The sequence below is a fragment of the Arachis hypogaea genome, chromosome 4 (genome assembly GCF_003086295.3).
Source record: "Arachis hypogaea cultivar Tifrunner chromosome 4, arahy.Tifrunner.gnm2.J5K5, whole genome shotgun sequence".
Classification (NCBI taxonomy): domain Eukaryota; kingdom Viridiplantae; phylum Streptophyta; class Magnoliopsida; order Fabales; family Fabaceae; genus Arachis; species Arachis hypogaea.
The window spans coordinates 65,757,150-65,773,275 of NC_092039.1; the positions used below are offsets into that span (position 1 = coordinate 65,757,150).

General features: G+C 39.4%; 1 non-coding gene across 1 annotated transcript; it reads right to left on the reverse strand.

Annotated features, from left to right (window-relative positions):
• Positions 1-2,398: 2,398 nt before the first annotated feature.
• Positions 2,399-2,506, reverse strand: LOC112798562 (small nucleolar RNA R71). The gene has a single exon (XR_003200170.1). It is a non-coding gene; the product is annotated as a small nucleolar RNA R71 (small nucleolar RNA).
• Positions 2,507-16,126: the final 13,620 nt, after the last annotated feature.

Here is a 16,126-nt window from a genome sequence, read left to right on the forward strand (position 1 = left end):
CCACATTGACCATCTGAGATTGTGACACGGTGATGTCAATGGAGCCACCCATGTCTATAGTTGCCTTGTTCCCTTTCACAAGGACAAGCATCCAGTGGCTTGAATCCTTTCCAAAGGAGAGCATGCCAATGGGAAGGTAGTGAACAAGTTTTTGGCAAGTTTACCCCCTCAAAGGATCAATAGACTGAGAATTGAAGTGCAGACGTTCAGACAGCAAGATGGGGAGACACTTTATGAAGCTTAAGAAAGTTCAAGGACCTAACAAGGAGATGCCCACCAGAGATGTTTAATGAGTGGGTTCAACTTCACATCTTCTATGAAGGTCTTTCCTATGAGTCAAAGAAGGCTGTGGATCATTGATAAACCACTATTTTATAGTTTATATTGTGTTTAATTGTGTGGTTTTGTCGTGATCCTTACCCACTTATTCATCAATTCAGCATGCATTTAGATTTCCTTCTTGAATTTATTACATGTTTGAAAATTGCTTCCCAGAGACATTAGTTATTTAATTTTAATTCTCTTTATTCCATTCAATGCCGTAATCTGTGTGTCAAACATTTCAGCTTTATAGGGCATGAATGAGACGGAGATTGGAGAGGAAGCTAGCAAAATGGAAGGAACACAAGAGTTTGAGGAGATAACCAGCGAAAAGTGACGCGGTCGCATGGCTCACACGACCGCGCGAAGGAGCGCAAATCGCAGTGACGCAACCGCATGGCTTACACGGCCGCGCGGATTGGAAAGCACAAGCAACGCGGTAGCATGGACGACGCGAACGCGTGAAGAGGAAAAGTGCCAGCGACGCATCCGCATAGACGACGCGATCGCGTGACATCGCGATCTGCATAACTGCAGAATCTGAAACCAGCGATTTTGGACCCTATTTCGGCCCAGTTTCCGGCCCGGAACAGCAGACCAGAGTCAGAGAATATGCAGAAACAACAGAGAAACATTCCTTAAGTAGTTTAGATCTAGTTATTTCCTCATCAGACTTCATCACTCTAGTTTGTTCTCTTAACTTGTTTTATTCTTCCATGTTCTTTGTTATGTTCAATTTTGTCATTCAGATATTTTTATGATTAATTAATGCAAGGATTATTTCTTTTTAATTTAAATTCCATTCAATAATCATGTCTTCTTTTAATTCCCTTTCATGTGCCATGGATTCTTTATTTACAATGTGTGATAGTTTCATTACTTGATGGGAGTTGATTAAAAGAACTCTTGAGTTGGAAGGATTGAAAGAAAAATTTGTAATTGGTTGAATGTTGGATTGCTATCCTATCACGACGCCAATCCTTTAAACTAAGTGGGTTGCAACTTGTGAACAGATCTGGCATTTCCACTTGTTGACTTTCTCTTACCTAGTAAGGGATAACCAAACAGAACAACTATTAATTTTAAATTAATCTTACAATCACACCATCAATGATAGAGATTCTAACCAACCAATTCCCAGTCAAGGCCTCTTATTTTTATTATTTAAAATTCCTCAATTTAAATTCCAATTTACTTAGCTCAACTCTTTTGGAATATCTGATTAATAAAACAGCACATTTTTCTGCAACTCGTTGGGAGACGACCTGGGACTTAAAACTCCCAGTAATTTTAATTTAAACTTTTACTGACATATTTCTAAATTGATAGGCAGATTTTCAGTGAGTTAAGAACTATACTTGCAATGTAACCATTTTAATAAATTTTTAATTCATCAGCTTCTGCACTCCATCAATTTTTGGCGCCGTTGCCGGGAAGTTGCAATAGAGTGCTTATTTTATTAATTAGAATTTATTTATTTGCATTTTCTTTAATTTTGCTACTATGAGCTGCGTGTTTCTTCTGTCAAATGACACGTTCACTTCCTGATCCGCGCTTGCTAATATTCGATCCTGAAATTGAAAGAACAATTTCACGAATAAGGCGAGAACAGCGTAGGTTAGTCCGCTCTGAGGGCGGATCTGAAAGTGAATCTGAGGAAGAAACCAGCCCCCGTTCTACTGATTCGGTTGTTTTACGTGGAGAAAACATGGCAGCTAGAAGAATTATCATTCAAGAGGAAGGAGCTCCTGATTTTACACTGCAACCGTTTCAAGCGCATCATCCAGCGGTAGCTACGGATTTTGAAATAAAGACCGCACTGCTAAATTTGATGCCGAAGTTTCATGGCCTACCTGCTCAAGAGCCTATCAAGCACTTGAGAGATTTCCAGGCAGCCTGTTCTACTGTTAGGTGTGATGGCGCTGATGAAACTTCAATTCTGCTGAAAGCTTTTCCGTTCTCTCTTGAGGGAAAAGCAAGAGAGTGGTACTACACTCAACCTCTAGCAAACGTATCCAACTGGGATACACTCAGAAAGGAGTTCCTGGAGAAATTTTTCCCATCTGAAGTTACTGATAAACTGAGGTAGGATATCTCTATAATTGTTTAGGATGACAATGAGACTTTCTTTGAATATTGGGAGCGCTTCAATAATCTTCTGGAAGTATGCCCCCACCACATGATTGACAAGATCGTGCTACTCAGCTATGTCACACAAGGTATGAGACCCCAAGATAAGACCACATTGGAAAGTGCCAGCAATGGGTCTTTGAAGAAGTACAAGACCACTGATGAAGCTTGGCAATTGATCAGTGATTTAGCTGAATCTACTCGGAACCACAGACAGAAGCAAGGCCGTTCAAGGGCCGTTGCAGAAGTATCTTCTGGCATAGAGACTGCTGCTCTAAATCGAAGCATCTGTGAAATGACCAACCTGCTGAAGTAAATGCAGTTAAATCAACAAGCTCAGCAAACTCAACCGCAACAAAACCAACAACTAGTTCCACAAAGAATTTGCGAAATTTGTGCTGATTACAGCCATTACACTGATGAATGCCCGCAGCTCCAACAAGAAGACAACATGGTGGCATCCACTCACAACTTCTATGACCGCCCCAACCAAGGGTACAATCAAAGTGGAAATAATAACCATGGATGGCAGGACAATTCAAACCAGAATTGGAGGGATAACAATAATAGGGGAGGCAGAGATAATCAGGGAAATCAGAGGTGGAATAATTACAACAACAGGCAGCAAAATTAACCATACCGAGCACCTCACCTGAGGCAAAACCAAGGACCACCGAACAGTCAGCAGCAAACCTCTCAATTTACTTATTCTTCTTATCTTCTAATGAAGAATTATTACAAGCTTTTGAGAAAAGACAACTGGCCATGGAAAATACCATCGTGAACAGTATTAACGCCAGTCTGAATGGTTTCACCTCTACTCTACAAGCTTTTATGACACAACTTGGTTCAGCACAAAATTCCAGTAACCAACCTTCAAGCACCACTGGAATCCCCTCTCAACCATTACCCAATCCAAAGGGAGGAATTAATGCCATCACCCTGAGGTCCGAAACCACACTGCAGGAGAGGAATCAGGAGGAACCAAGCTCACCAGAATACGCCTCAGTTGAAGAGGTGGTAAAAATCGAAGATGTTGAAGAGGAAGAGGATATACAGGACATAGCCAAAGAAGAGATAGCTCAACCACAGGAAGAGGCACAAAAGGGTGCAGGCACCACAGAAAACACTACTCCCATTCCATGTCCACAACTTGCAAGGAAGCCTAGGAAGCAGCTGGAACCTGATCCTAAAATGGTAGAAATATTCAAAAAGGTTGAGGTAAATGTTCCCCTTTTTGATGTTATTCAGCAGGTACCTAAATATGCAAAGTTTCTAAAAGACTTATGTATCCATAAAGATAAAATTACTGAATTAGAAACTATTCCTTTAGGTAGTTCTATATCTGCTTTAATGGGAGGATTACCTGAAAAATGTAGTGATCCAGGTCCTTGCATAGTTAGTTGTACTATTGGTGGTATAGTAATTTATGATTGCATGTGTGATTTAGGAGCATGTGTCAGTATAATGCCTTTTTCTATATATGATGTTTTAAGGCTCCCTCCCTTAAAAAGGTCGGCAGCTCGTTTTGTGTTAGCAGATAAAAGCATTATTACAGTTGCTGGAGTTGCTGAAGATGTTTTGGTGAACATTAAAGGGCTCACATTTCCCACTGATTTTTATATCTTGGAGATGCCCCATAATGATTCAGATAAGCCATCATCAATCCTACTTGGAAGACCATTCCTGAAGACATCAAAATTCAAATTGGATGCTTTTTCAGGGACATACTCCTTTGAAATAGATGGCCACATAGTAATCTTCAATCTGAATGGAGTCATTGACAACCCCCAGAAGATCGTTCTATCTTCCAGTGTGATGTCATAGACGAAAGTGTGGCTGAAGTTCTAAAGGAAGAGTTTGAAGAGAGGCACACTTGACAAGGTCCAAGTGTGGGGACCCTCTTAACTGACAATGAGGACACTTCGCCATTTTCACAAGCCCCAGATAACCCAGAGCCTGTCCATGATCAAAAGTTAGAATTGAAACCTCTCCCTCCACATCTCAAATATGCTTACCTTGAGGATGAGCAGAAGCTTCCAGTTATTATTGCAAGAGAACTGACTTCTCAACAAGAAGAACAGCTACTTGATGTGTTGAGGAAGCATAAGAAGGCAATAGGGTGGAGTTTGGCAGACATAGTGGGAATCAACCCTCAAATATGCGAGCACAGAATATTTTTAGAAGAGGGAGCAAGACCTGTCCGTCAACCACAAAGAAGATTGAATCCTACCATCTTGGAAGTTGTCAAAAAGGAAGTGACCAGACTATTGGAGGCCGGTATTGTATATCCCATTTCAGACAGTGAATGGGTAAGCCCAGTGCAAGTGGTGCCCAAGAAGTCCGGAGTCACTACAGTGAAAAATGAGGATGGAGAGCTCATAGCAACTAGAGTTCAGAATGCTTGGAGAATCTGCATTGATTACAGACGTCTCAACCAAGCTACTCGTAAGGATCACTATCCACTTCCATTCATTGATCAAATGCTGGATCGCCTGTCAGGTAAATCACATTATTGCTTTTTAGATGGTTACACATGTTATTTCCAGATTCATATAGCTCCTGAGGATCAGGAAAAGACTACTTTTACATGTCATTTTGGAACCTATGCTTATAAAAGAATGCCCTTTGGCTTGTGCAATGCACCAGCTACTTTCCAAAGGTGCATGATGAGTCTTTTCTCTGATCTTATTGAGGACTATATGGAAGTTTTTATGGACGATTTTAGCGTTTATGGTGATTCTTTTAACCTTTTCTTAGATGGATTATCTAGAGTATTAGATAGATGTATTAATACAAACCTTGTATTGAATTTCGAAAAATGCCACTTTATGGTAAAGCAAGGGATTGTATTGGGACATGTGGTATCTAATAATGGCATTTCTGTAGACCCAGCAAAGGTGAATGTTATTTCTAGTTTACCTTACCCCTCTTCTGTGAGGGAAGTCCGTTCGTTCCTTGGCCATGCAGGTTTCTACAGGAGATTTATTAAGGACTTTAGTAAGGTGGCACTTCCCTTATCCAGATTACTACAAAAGGATATTGAGTTTGAGTTCAGTGAGGATTGCAAATAAGCATTTGATAAGCTAAAGACTGCTCTAACTCAAGCTCCAATTGTGAGAGGACCCGATTGGAGCCAGCCATTTGAAATCATGTGCGATGCTTCCAACCATGCAGTAGGAGCAGCACTGGCTCAGCATGAAGGTAAAAATCCTTTTGTTATTGCCTATGCGTCTAAGACTTTAGACACTGCCCAGTCCAATTATACTACTACTGAGAAAGAGCTACTCGCTATTGTTTTTGCTCTGGATAAATTCCGGGCTTATTTACTTGGTACTAGAGTAGTAGTGTACTCGGACCATGCAGCTCTAAAGTATCTATTGGCTAAAAAGAAATCCAAACCAAGACTTATACGTTGGATACTGCTGTTACAAGAGTTTGATTTAGAAATCAAGGATAGGAGTGGTACTCAAAATCTAGTTGCAGACCACTTGAGTCGCCTTGAACAAAGTAAGGATGATTCTACTCCTATAGATGATAATTTTCCTTTTGACAACCTGCAAGCAGTATCTGAAGAAGTCCCTTGGTATGCACCTATTGCTAATTATTTAGTTAGCCGCACATTTCCTCCACATTTTTCTAAACATCAAAGAGACAAGCTGAAAAGCGAGTCTAAATATTATATATGGGATGACCCATATTTATGGAGATGTGGCGCTGACCAGATAATTAGACGTTGTATACCTCAATCAGAATTCCAGTCCATTTTAGAGGCTTGTCACTCATCTGAGAGTGGAGGACATTTTGGCCCTTAACGAACAGCTAGAAAAATCTTAGACTGTGGATTCTGGTGGCCTACTCTTTTTAGAGATGCTGCTGAGTTTTGTAAATCTTGTCACCCATGCCAGAAATTTGGTAACATATCCAAGAGGGATGAGATGCCTCAACAATATATGCTTTTCTGTGAAATTTTTGATGTTTGAGGCATTGACTTCATGGGTCCATTTCCAAATTCTAGTGGATATTTTTATATATTGTTAGCTGTAGATTATGTTTCCAAATGGGTGGAAGCAATTCCTACCCGCATTGATGATGCTAACACTGTTGTTTCCTTTGTGAGAAACCATATTATATGCCGCTTTGGATCACCACGAGCGATCGTGAGCGATCACGGCACCCATTTTTATAACAGGAGCACTAGACTACAAGATGCACTGTGGGCATATAGAACAGCATACAAGACACCCATTGGGATGAGTCTCTTCCGCTTAGTTTATGGAAAAGCTTGTCATCTCCCAGTTGAAATCGAACACAAAGCCTTCTGGGCAGTTAAAGAGTGCAACATGGGGATTGAGAATGCTGGAGCTAAAAGAAAGTTACAACTGCAGGAACTGGAGAACCTTCGCCTAGAAGCTTATGAGAACTCCAGAATATACAAGGAAAAGATGAAAGTTGTGCATGATCAAAACATCAAGAAGAGAGAGTTCCAACCTGGAGATTTTGTTCTCCTTTACAAATCTCGACTGAGGCTCATGCCCGGTAAGTTGAGATCAAAATGGGAAGGTCCATACAGAATAGAGAAGGCTGAACTGTACATAGTTTATCACCTAAGCCATCCTTTAAGTTCTGAACTTATTAAGGTTAATGGACACCGTCTGAAGCCATACCATGGTGAGAAGGTGCAAAAGAGCAAAGAGCTTGAGATCTTCCGCCTGGAAGATCCCTACATAGCAACAGATTGAGCTAGTGGAGCGTCCAACTTACGGACGTTAAAGCAAAGTGCTTGGTGGGAGACAACCTACCGCGGTATGATCGTTCTTTTCTTTACTTTTAGTTTTTCTTCTTTAAATAACTATTCTCTTTATTAGTGCTTTCGTGCTCTTTCAATTACATGTCTTTATCTTTCTAAAAAAAATATTTTGCCGCATGACGCGATCGCACAAGCGACGCGTCCGCGTGGCAGGGGGAGTAAAGAAAAATAAAAATGAACAGAAAGTTTCGCAGGAGCAGCGCTGGAGTCGTGCCAAAGGCACAATTTACTCCACGCGACCGCGTTGCATGGAAATCATGGCCTCCCACGCGACCGCATACTCCACGCAGCCGCGTGCCCTGCCTTTTCAACGTAATAGGTTGCACAATGCTATATTGTGCAAGAGTGGTTCTGGATTGGTGCTGGAAGCACAATCCTGGTCACGCGACCGCGTCGCCGACGCGGCCGCGTCAATTAACTTCTGATGCACACTCATGCGATCGCATTACCCACATGATCGCGTCATCTTAATTTGGCAATTGAATTACATTGAACAGAGAGTTGTGCTGGAGCAAGGCTGCACTCGCGCCAGCAGCACAATGTAGGTCACGCGACCGCGTGACCGACGCGATCGCGCCCCCTTCCTGACGCGCATCCACGCGAACGCGTGCCTTCCGCGGCCGTGTTGCATGCGCCGCACAGCTCAACCCAATAAGCCAACTTATCTTATCTTTCTCTTCTCCAAACCCTACTTTTTCTTTTCCCCCCTTCTTTCTTCTTTCTCCCTTTCCCCTTCTACCTCACCTTTCACTTTCTCTCTCTCTCACCACCATTAACAAGGTTTTACCTTCTTCTTCCTTCTTCTCTTTTCTCTCATTCTTATTATAGTATGTATATATATTATTATTTGCTTTTTATTTTCTTTTTCTTTTCACATCTTTATTTTTCCTTCTTCTTCTTTTACATGGTGTTAGAAACCTTTTGAGTCATCATTCCTCATTATATGCTTGTGGATTATTGCAAATTGTTTGACAATTATTTTTCTCCTATTTAAGGGATTGCTTGCATGTTCAATTTCATATTTTTATATCTTGTTTACCATGCATGCCATGTATTTGTGAAAAAGCCCATATAGCACTATGCACTTTTCTATATTACTTTACTCTACTCTGCAATGCTTGCTTTTCACAAATTCCCTTTCATATTTTATTATTTAAATTTAATTGTCAATACAACCATGATAGTTAGTTTGTTACAAATGGTAACCTAACTTGGACATTGAATGTTTGATATATGCTACTCATGCCTTTGCCTGCATGCCAATAAACCTCTTGCATTCCATTGTCCTACATGCACTTGCTATATTTCCATTGATGAGGTTTTCACATGTAATCCGGACCATGTGTTCATGCCATTTATCTTTATTGTGCATTGACTATCACTTACAATACCCTCTTCCTTGCTCTATCTCTATGAATTTAATTATCTTTCTCTTCCCTTCTTTCAGGATGGCCACCAAGAAGGACAAGAGAAAGCTACTTCCAAACCATCAGCAAGAAGAGGAACTAAAAGAGCATTAGTGGCAGAGCCTTCTTCAACCGCAATCAAGCCCTCAACAAAAAGAGTTAAGAGGATAATAAAGGTTGACGACAAAGAGAAAGCCTTTCCAGCAAAGGACACTGCGCAATTTTCCAATCGCTACTGTGAGCAGATGTTCCCTATCCTAGTAGAAAGGAACTATAACAATGAATACCTTCTCATCCTCCCGCCCAATATTGCCACCTTTGTTGAGCCACAAATTGAGCGAAGACAATGGGGTTTCTTACGGAGACAGCAAGGCAGGTCAATCTTTCTTGGGTAGTTGAGTTCTACTCCAACTTCTATATACCAACCCTGCAGTCTGTTTATGTCCGGCAGAAGCAAGTCCCCATTACAAAAGAGGCCATTCAGCAAGTTCTGAGTCTTTCCCCTATTCCAGAAGGAATGGAAGCTTTTCAAGAAGCCACCCTTCAGCGCCAGAGATACCAATTTAACTGGGACTCCGTTCTCAGAGTCATTGCTTTACCTAGCAGCCGTTTGATCTACGGATACCACCGCAACTGCCCTAAGGGAATCTTGGCTTCCGCACTTACCTTAGAGGCTCGCGTATGGGCACAGATCATGTCCCATTACGTCCTTCCAAGCACTCATGAGTCCTCCTTCACTGTGGACACGGCTGTTGTACTATGGTGCATCCTTACAGAGCAACCTCTGAATCTCTCAAGACACATCCGGCATGCTATGGAGCATGTACAAATCGCGGGCAACTTACCTTTCCCCGCCTTGGTCTCAAATCTTATCTCCGCAGCCGGAGTCTCCTGCAGAGCTGGGGACACCAAAGTCATGCTTCCACGGGATGATCAATATGTCCTTAATGGGAAATACCTCAGACTTTCAGCAGCCACTACAAGCCAGCCTACTGAGCCGGTTGAAGATATTCCTTCTTCAACACCACAAGCATCTACCACTGAGAAAGTGCTCCAGCAGATACTTGAAAAGTTGGATCGGCATGAACAAAAAGCAAAGATGAGAGAGCGCCGTAACGAGCGCCGATTCAAACACCTCAAGGAGCTACTCAAGGGACGCTTTAGAGACTCAGACACCCCGGACTCCACTTCTTTTACCAGCATCGGGAGCCATACTGGTCCTGACTGTGGAGATACTACCACCAGCCCACCCCTGTTCCTGACAGATGGCACCGAGGACGGTGCAAAGCCTTAAGTGTGGGGAGGTCGGTTAGTACCTGACTTCCGGAGGTAAATTCTCTTTTCTGACACCAATAATTAGGATATTTTAGTTAGATTTTTTTCTTTCTTTTATAGAATATAATAAATTGCATAGGTTAGGATAGTTGCATGCATGTTCTACTTGATTGAAAAGAGAATAAGTTTCTTTTAAAAAAAATCTATCTTTGGAACAAAATTTCACTAATTTTTTTCAAAGTTTTTATGATAAATCTGCTTGAGTTGTATTTGAAACATGATGTTTGAGCTAAAGAACACACAACCTGTGAAAGATTTGAGCCTTTATGTATGGTTACACTATTTAACCATAATTATTTTATTCTTGTGTGTTTACTTCTTTATGATTGTAATCTATATTTTGTTTTATCTTATATGTCCAATATTTATTATATTTACATGCTTGCACATGATTGAGGCCATTATTTGTTTAAACTCACTTATCCAAATCATGCCTACCCTTTTCAATTACCCTTGTTAACCACTTTGAGCTTTTAAAACCCCAATTGTTCTATATTTCACCACATTACTAACCTTAAGCTGAAAAATAATTGCATATCCCAAATTGAATCTTTGGTTAGCTTAAGATAGAATTGTGTGTGCTAGTTATGTATGGGAAATTGTGGGAACAGAAGTTGTTAAAGGAATGTGTCATGAAAATTTAAAGGAAATTTGGATACCCACTCTTGTGAAAATATAAGAATGAAAAATCTATGTGCATTGATAAGCTTTATTTATTCAAAAAAAATATATTCAATAAATAAGGGGACAAAATTACTCCAATGTTAAATTCAGAATTCAAAGATCAATGCACGTATGATAGAATTAAAATACAAGGTTGAAACATGAGTATGGGTTGAAAAAGGGAATTATGGGTAGCTAGGCATGAATTTAAAAGTATATAGAATATATGTATATTAGGTGAGAGCTTAGGTTAATTAAAGATTCAATTTATAAAGCTCACTTAGCCATATGTATATCCTTACCTGCACCTTGGCCCCATTACAACCCTGAAAAGACCTCATGATGTTTGCATTGGTATATTAACTGTTGTTGATTGGTTAGGAGAAAAACAAAAGTTAGAAAGCATGACTAGAGAAGAATAGAGTGATTACCCTATACACTAGAGATTAGAGCGTACGTACATTATCAGTGAGGGTTCAATGCTTGAATTTTCATGTTTCCAGCCTTCATAAGCTATCTTCTTGCACTTTTATCGGTTTTATTATATGATGATAGAATTAGTGAAATTTGATTTGTAATTGTTTTGAAGGGCTTATTTACTTTTGATCAAGTGGATAATAATCATATAGTTGCATTTATTTATGTATGTAGGATTGCATTGCATTTCATGAGTTTCTGCATGTTCATACTTATTTCCTTGTCTCCTTTAATTTAGCATGAGGACATGCTAATGTTTAAGTGTGGGGAGGTTGATAAACCACTATTTTATAGTTTATATTGTGTTTAATTGTGTGGTTTTGTCGTGATCCTTACCCACTTATTCATCAATTTAGCATGCATTTAGATTTCCTTCCTGAATTTATTACATGTTTGAAAATTGCTTCCCAAAGACTTTAATTATTTAATTTTAATTCTTCTTTATTCCATTCGATGCCGTAATCTGTGTGTCAAGCGTTTCAGGCTTTATAGGGCATGAATGAGACAGAGATTGGAGAGGAAGCTAGCAAAAATGGAAGGAACACAAGAGTTTGAGGAGATAACCAGCGAAAAGTGACGCGGTCGCATGGCTCACGCGACCGTGCGAAGGAGCGCAAATCGCAGTGACGCGGTCGCATGGCTTGCGCGGCCGCGTGGATTGGAAAGCACAAGCAACGCGGTAGCGTGGACGACGCGAACGCGTGAAGAGGAAAAGCGCCAGCGACGCGTCCGCATAGACGACGCGATCATGTGACATGCGTGATCTGAAACCAGCGATTTTGGCCCCTATTTCGGCCCAGTTTTCGGCCCGGAACAGCAGACCAGAGTCAGAGAATATGCAGAAACAACAGAGAAAACATTCCTTAAGTAGTTTAGATCATGTTTTTTACTCTCTTAGGTTTTTTTCTCTCTTGTTTTAAGAATTTTAATTTTCAATTGATCTTAGCATTGGAACATTGAGAAGAGTTATTTTCCTCATCAAGACTTCATCACTCTAGTTTGTTCTCTTAACTTGGTTTTATTCTTCCATGTTCTTTATTATGTTCAATTTTGTCATTCAGATATTTTTATGATTAATTAATGCAAGGATTATTTCTTTTTAATTTAAATTCCATTCCAATAATCATGTCTTCTTTTAATTCCCTTTCATGTGCCATGGATTCTTTATTTACAATGCGTGAGTAGTTTCATGAGGATGTAAAGGATGAACTAGCACGAGTGGAGCACGAAAGGGTTGAACAAAGTCATGAATCAGTAAGGAAGGCACTAGAAGATTGGAAATTAGCTAGAGCAAATCGGATGAGAGGAAGCACAAGTGGACAAAGCGAATCTACAAATGGCAAGGGAGCAGAAGAGAAGAGCAAGCCAACAAGTGAAAGGTGGTGAAGTTCCTTCTTAGTTAACCTTCTTTTCCAAAGCTTTAAATAAGGAAAATCATGTATGAAATAGAACATGCTTCCATGGTAGCTTAGGATTTTCAATTATGCATTTAAGTTTCATTGCTTAGGTTTATGTTATCGAGCCTAATGTCTTGAATGCTCACTTTCATCCTTCTTACTTGTATGCTTGTCTCTTTAAGTTAATAAAAAAAATAAAATGTTATGGAAAGAACGAGAGTGGAGTCATTTTGTGAATTGCATTCTGAATGTTTGTGGTAGGATGATTAGTAAGCTAAGTTGGTTCACCAAGAAAGGAAAGAAAGCAACTATCCATCCTAAGTCCTATGTTTGAGACACATTCTTTGAGGCTAGCTAACCAATAAGATCCCAACAAGAAAAGAAAAAGAGTAATACAAGTGAAAATAAGAAAGAAAACATAATAAGAAACAATGCTAGGCACCAAGGGTTTCAAAATTGAGGCATGTGTCTGTGGTGTTTATGTATAAGGGATATACTTGGATGAATAAGCTCTTAGGGGTGCCTTATCACTTGGTAACTTGGATTAACTAATCCGGGATTATCAGCTGAAAGTCCACTATCAAGAGTAACCCTTGTTACAGAGCACTTAGTAACCCAAAGAGGTGTTGGACACCAAGGTCTTAAGAAAGAAAGAATAACAAACCATGTGCTTGTGGTGTGTATGTATGAGGGAAAGAGACTTGAGGGAGTAAGTCCTTAGGGGTGTTTTAATACCTAGCACCTTAAAACCAACTGGTTTGGGAGTGTTGGCTGAAAGCTTATCATAAAGAGTCGCCCTCTTACAAAGCACCTAGCAAAAAGAAAAATAAACTTTGAAAAAAAAAAGAAGAGAAGGATCAATAAGAAAGAAGCCTCAAGGGATGCAATCAAAAGAGTGACTAGGAATTTGATAAAGGCTTGAAACCTAAAAGGAAAGAACCTAAGTTTCTATGCATGAAACTCCATAAACCAGGAATGCTACTTCCATTTTATCTTCTTGTTCTTTCATTTCATTTTTCTTATGCTTCAGTACTTGCTTAGGGACAAGCAAGCTTTAAGTTTGGTGTTGTGATGCCAGGGTATCTAGGCCAATTTCACTAACCTTTTCTTTACTGTTTTAGGGTAGTTTCATGCATTTTCCTAGTGAATAAGGCAAGTTTTGGGTGAAAATACACTTACACCTTCATTCAAGCAACTATTGTGAATTTTGCATGATTTCGTGAGAATTTTGCCAGAATTGCATGAGAATTTGATGATGCATAATCTCATGACTTTGGCTAGAGCTTTGATGCACTTTAATTGCTTGATTTTAGGACAAATGAAGCATGGAAGAACCACGTTAGCATTCACGTTAACATAGTTAATGTGACTACTAACGTGGGATGGCAAAGAGCTTGCAACGTTAATGGGAAAAGTGATCACCAATAACGCCTGCGAAGCTATTCATAGCTTACATTAAGAGCCACGTTAAGTAAGTTAACGTGGTACTTAACGAAGAAGAAAAAGAGGACTCCACATTAACGAGAAACATGAACTCCAATAACGTTTCTCCTCAACGTTAGTGGTAAAAGTGAACACCACTAACGTTGGAAAACTAGGCAATGCCCCACGTTAAGAGTCATATTAACTTAGTTAACGTGAACTCTAACGTGGAAGAGGATCAACAACGCCAACGTTAGTGAACTCACTTTTGTCACTAACATTGGATCATTAGCATTGCCTACGTTAACTCTCACGTTAAGATTGTTAACATGAAAGTTAACGTGGAGTTGAACTCAAAGAACCAACGTTAGTGACACTCACTTTTGTCACTAACGTTGGGAGATGGCTTCATTACTATGTTAAGAGCCACGTTAACTTAGTTAACGTGGGTTCTAACGTAGAGACTTAAGGCAATAGGAGCGTTAGTGACAAAGGTGAGTGTCACTAATGCTCTCGAAGGTGATAGAGACCCATGTTAAGAGCTACGTTAGCCAAGCTAACGTGAGATCTAACATAGGGGTAAGAGGCAAGCAACGTTAATGGGAAAAGTGATTCCCATTAAAGTTTGCGAAAAGGGGCACAAGCCAACATTAATGGGAAAAGTGAGCCCCATTAACGTTGGCCAAGGATTGAGTAAGAAATGTTAGAAGTCACATTAAGATTTCTAACGTTGGAATTAACGTGGGTATATAAGGGTGGAACGTTAGTGGAAAAAGTGAATGCCACTAACGTTCTCGCACTCAAAATATTACCCAATGTTAATCTCACTAAATGCCCAAGCCTAATTCTTATTTCTCTTGAAGCTGGGCCCACTAAAGATGAGAATTGCTTCAACTCAAGGTCCAGAGCCCACATCCAAGACTTGAAGAACTCACTAGAAGATCATGAGGAGTAGTATAAATAGGAGTAGTTTTGAACTAGAGAGGAGCTTAGCACTTTTGGGAACTACTCTTGGCATATTTACTTTTCTGTACTTCTAGAATGGATTCTTCTTTTCTGCCATTTTTGATTCCTAGAGTTATGAACAACTAAACCCCTTTCATTGGGTTAAGGAGCTCTGTTGTAATTTGATGGATCAATTATAGTTCTTATTCTTCTTCTTCTTTCTTTTCTCTTCATCTTACTAGAAAGCTTTCGATCTTAATTCAATTGGTTAGTTGTCTTGGAAAAGAAATTCTCCATAATTGGATCTCCTTTGAACCTTGGAAAAGGGATGAGGAAATCATGCTAGAAATGCTTTCTTATGTTGGACCGAATTGGGGTTTGGATGGATATTGTGACATTTAATTCTCCCAACACTTTGATTTGGAAATACATGTGGTATAATCAGTGACCACACTTTCATCTCTTCCCATGAGCAATTAAATCAAGGAATTGGGCAATTGTTCAAGCTTAGAGAGATTGGATTGCCAAGGAATTGGGATCCAATCACTTAAGATTGCCAATGATATTAATGAATGCATTGATTGAGGAAGAGATGAGAATGAACTTGATCCAGAGAATGCAACATCTCCTAAACCCAATGATCTCCCTATTTCTGATCTTACCCATTCTATTTACTTTCTGCCATTTAATTTCCTGCTCATTATCCCAACTCCCCATTTAAGATTCTGCACTTTAATTTCTGTTATTTATTTTCTAGTCATTTAAATTCCTGCATATTAATCTCAATTCTGTTTAGCTTAACTAGCATATTCTTCAAACTAAAGTTGCTTGACCAATCAATCCCTATGGGATTCGACCTCACTCTATTGTGAGTTTTACTTGACGATAATTCGGTATACTTGCCGAAGGAAAATTTGTTGAGAGACAAGTTTTCATGCATCAGTAGAAAAGAAGAAGAATAGGAAGGAGAAGAGGAAAATTCAAACTCAGAGAAAGGGGGGTTCAAATTTTAGGATGAAGAGAAGTGTTAGTAAATAAATAAAATAAATAGAAAGAGGTGAGAGGGATAGATATTCGAAAAATAAACTTTGAAAAAGGGATAGTAATTTTTGAAAATTAAAATGAAATAAAATTAAAATTAAAATTTGAAATAATTAGTTAATTAGAAGAATTTTGAAAAAAAGGAAGGTAATTTTTGAAAATTAGAGAGAGAAAAATAG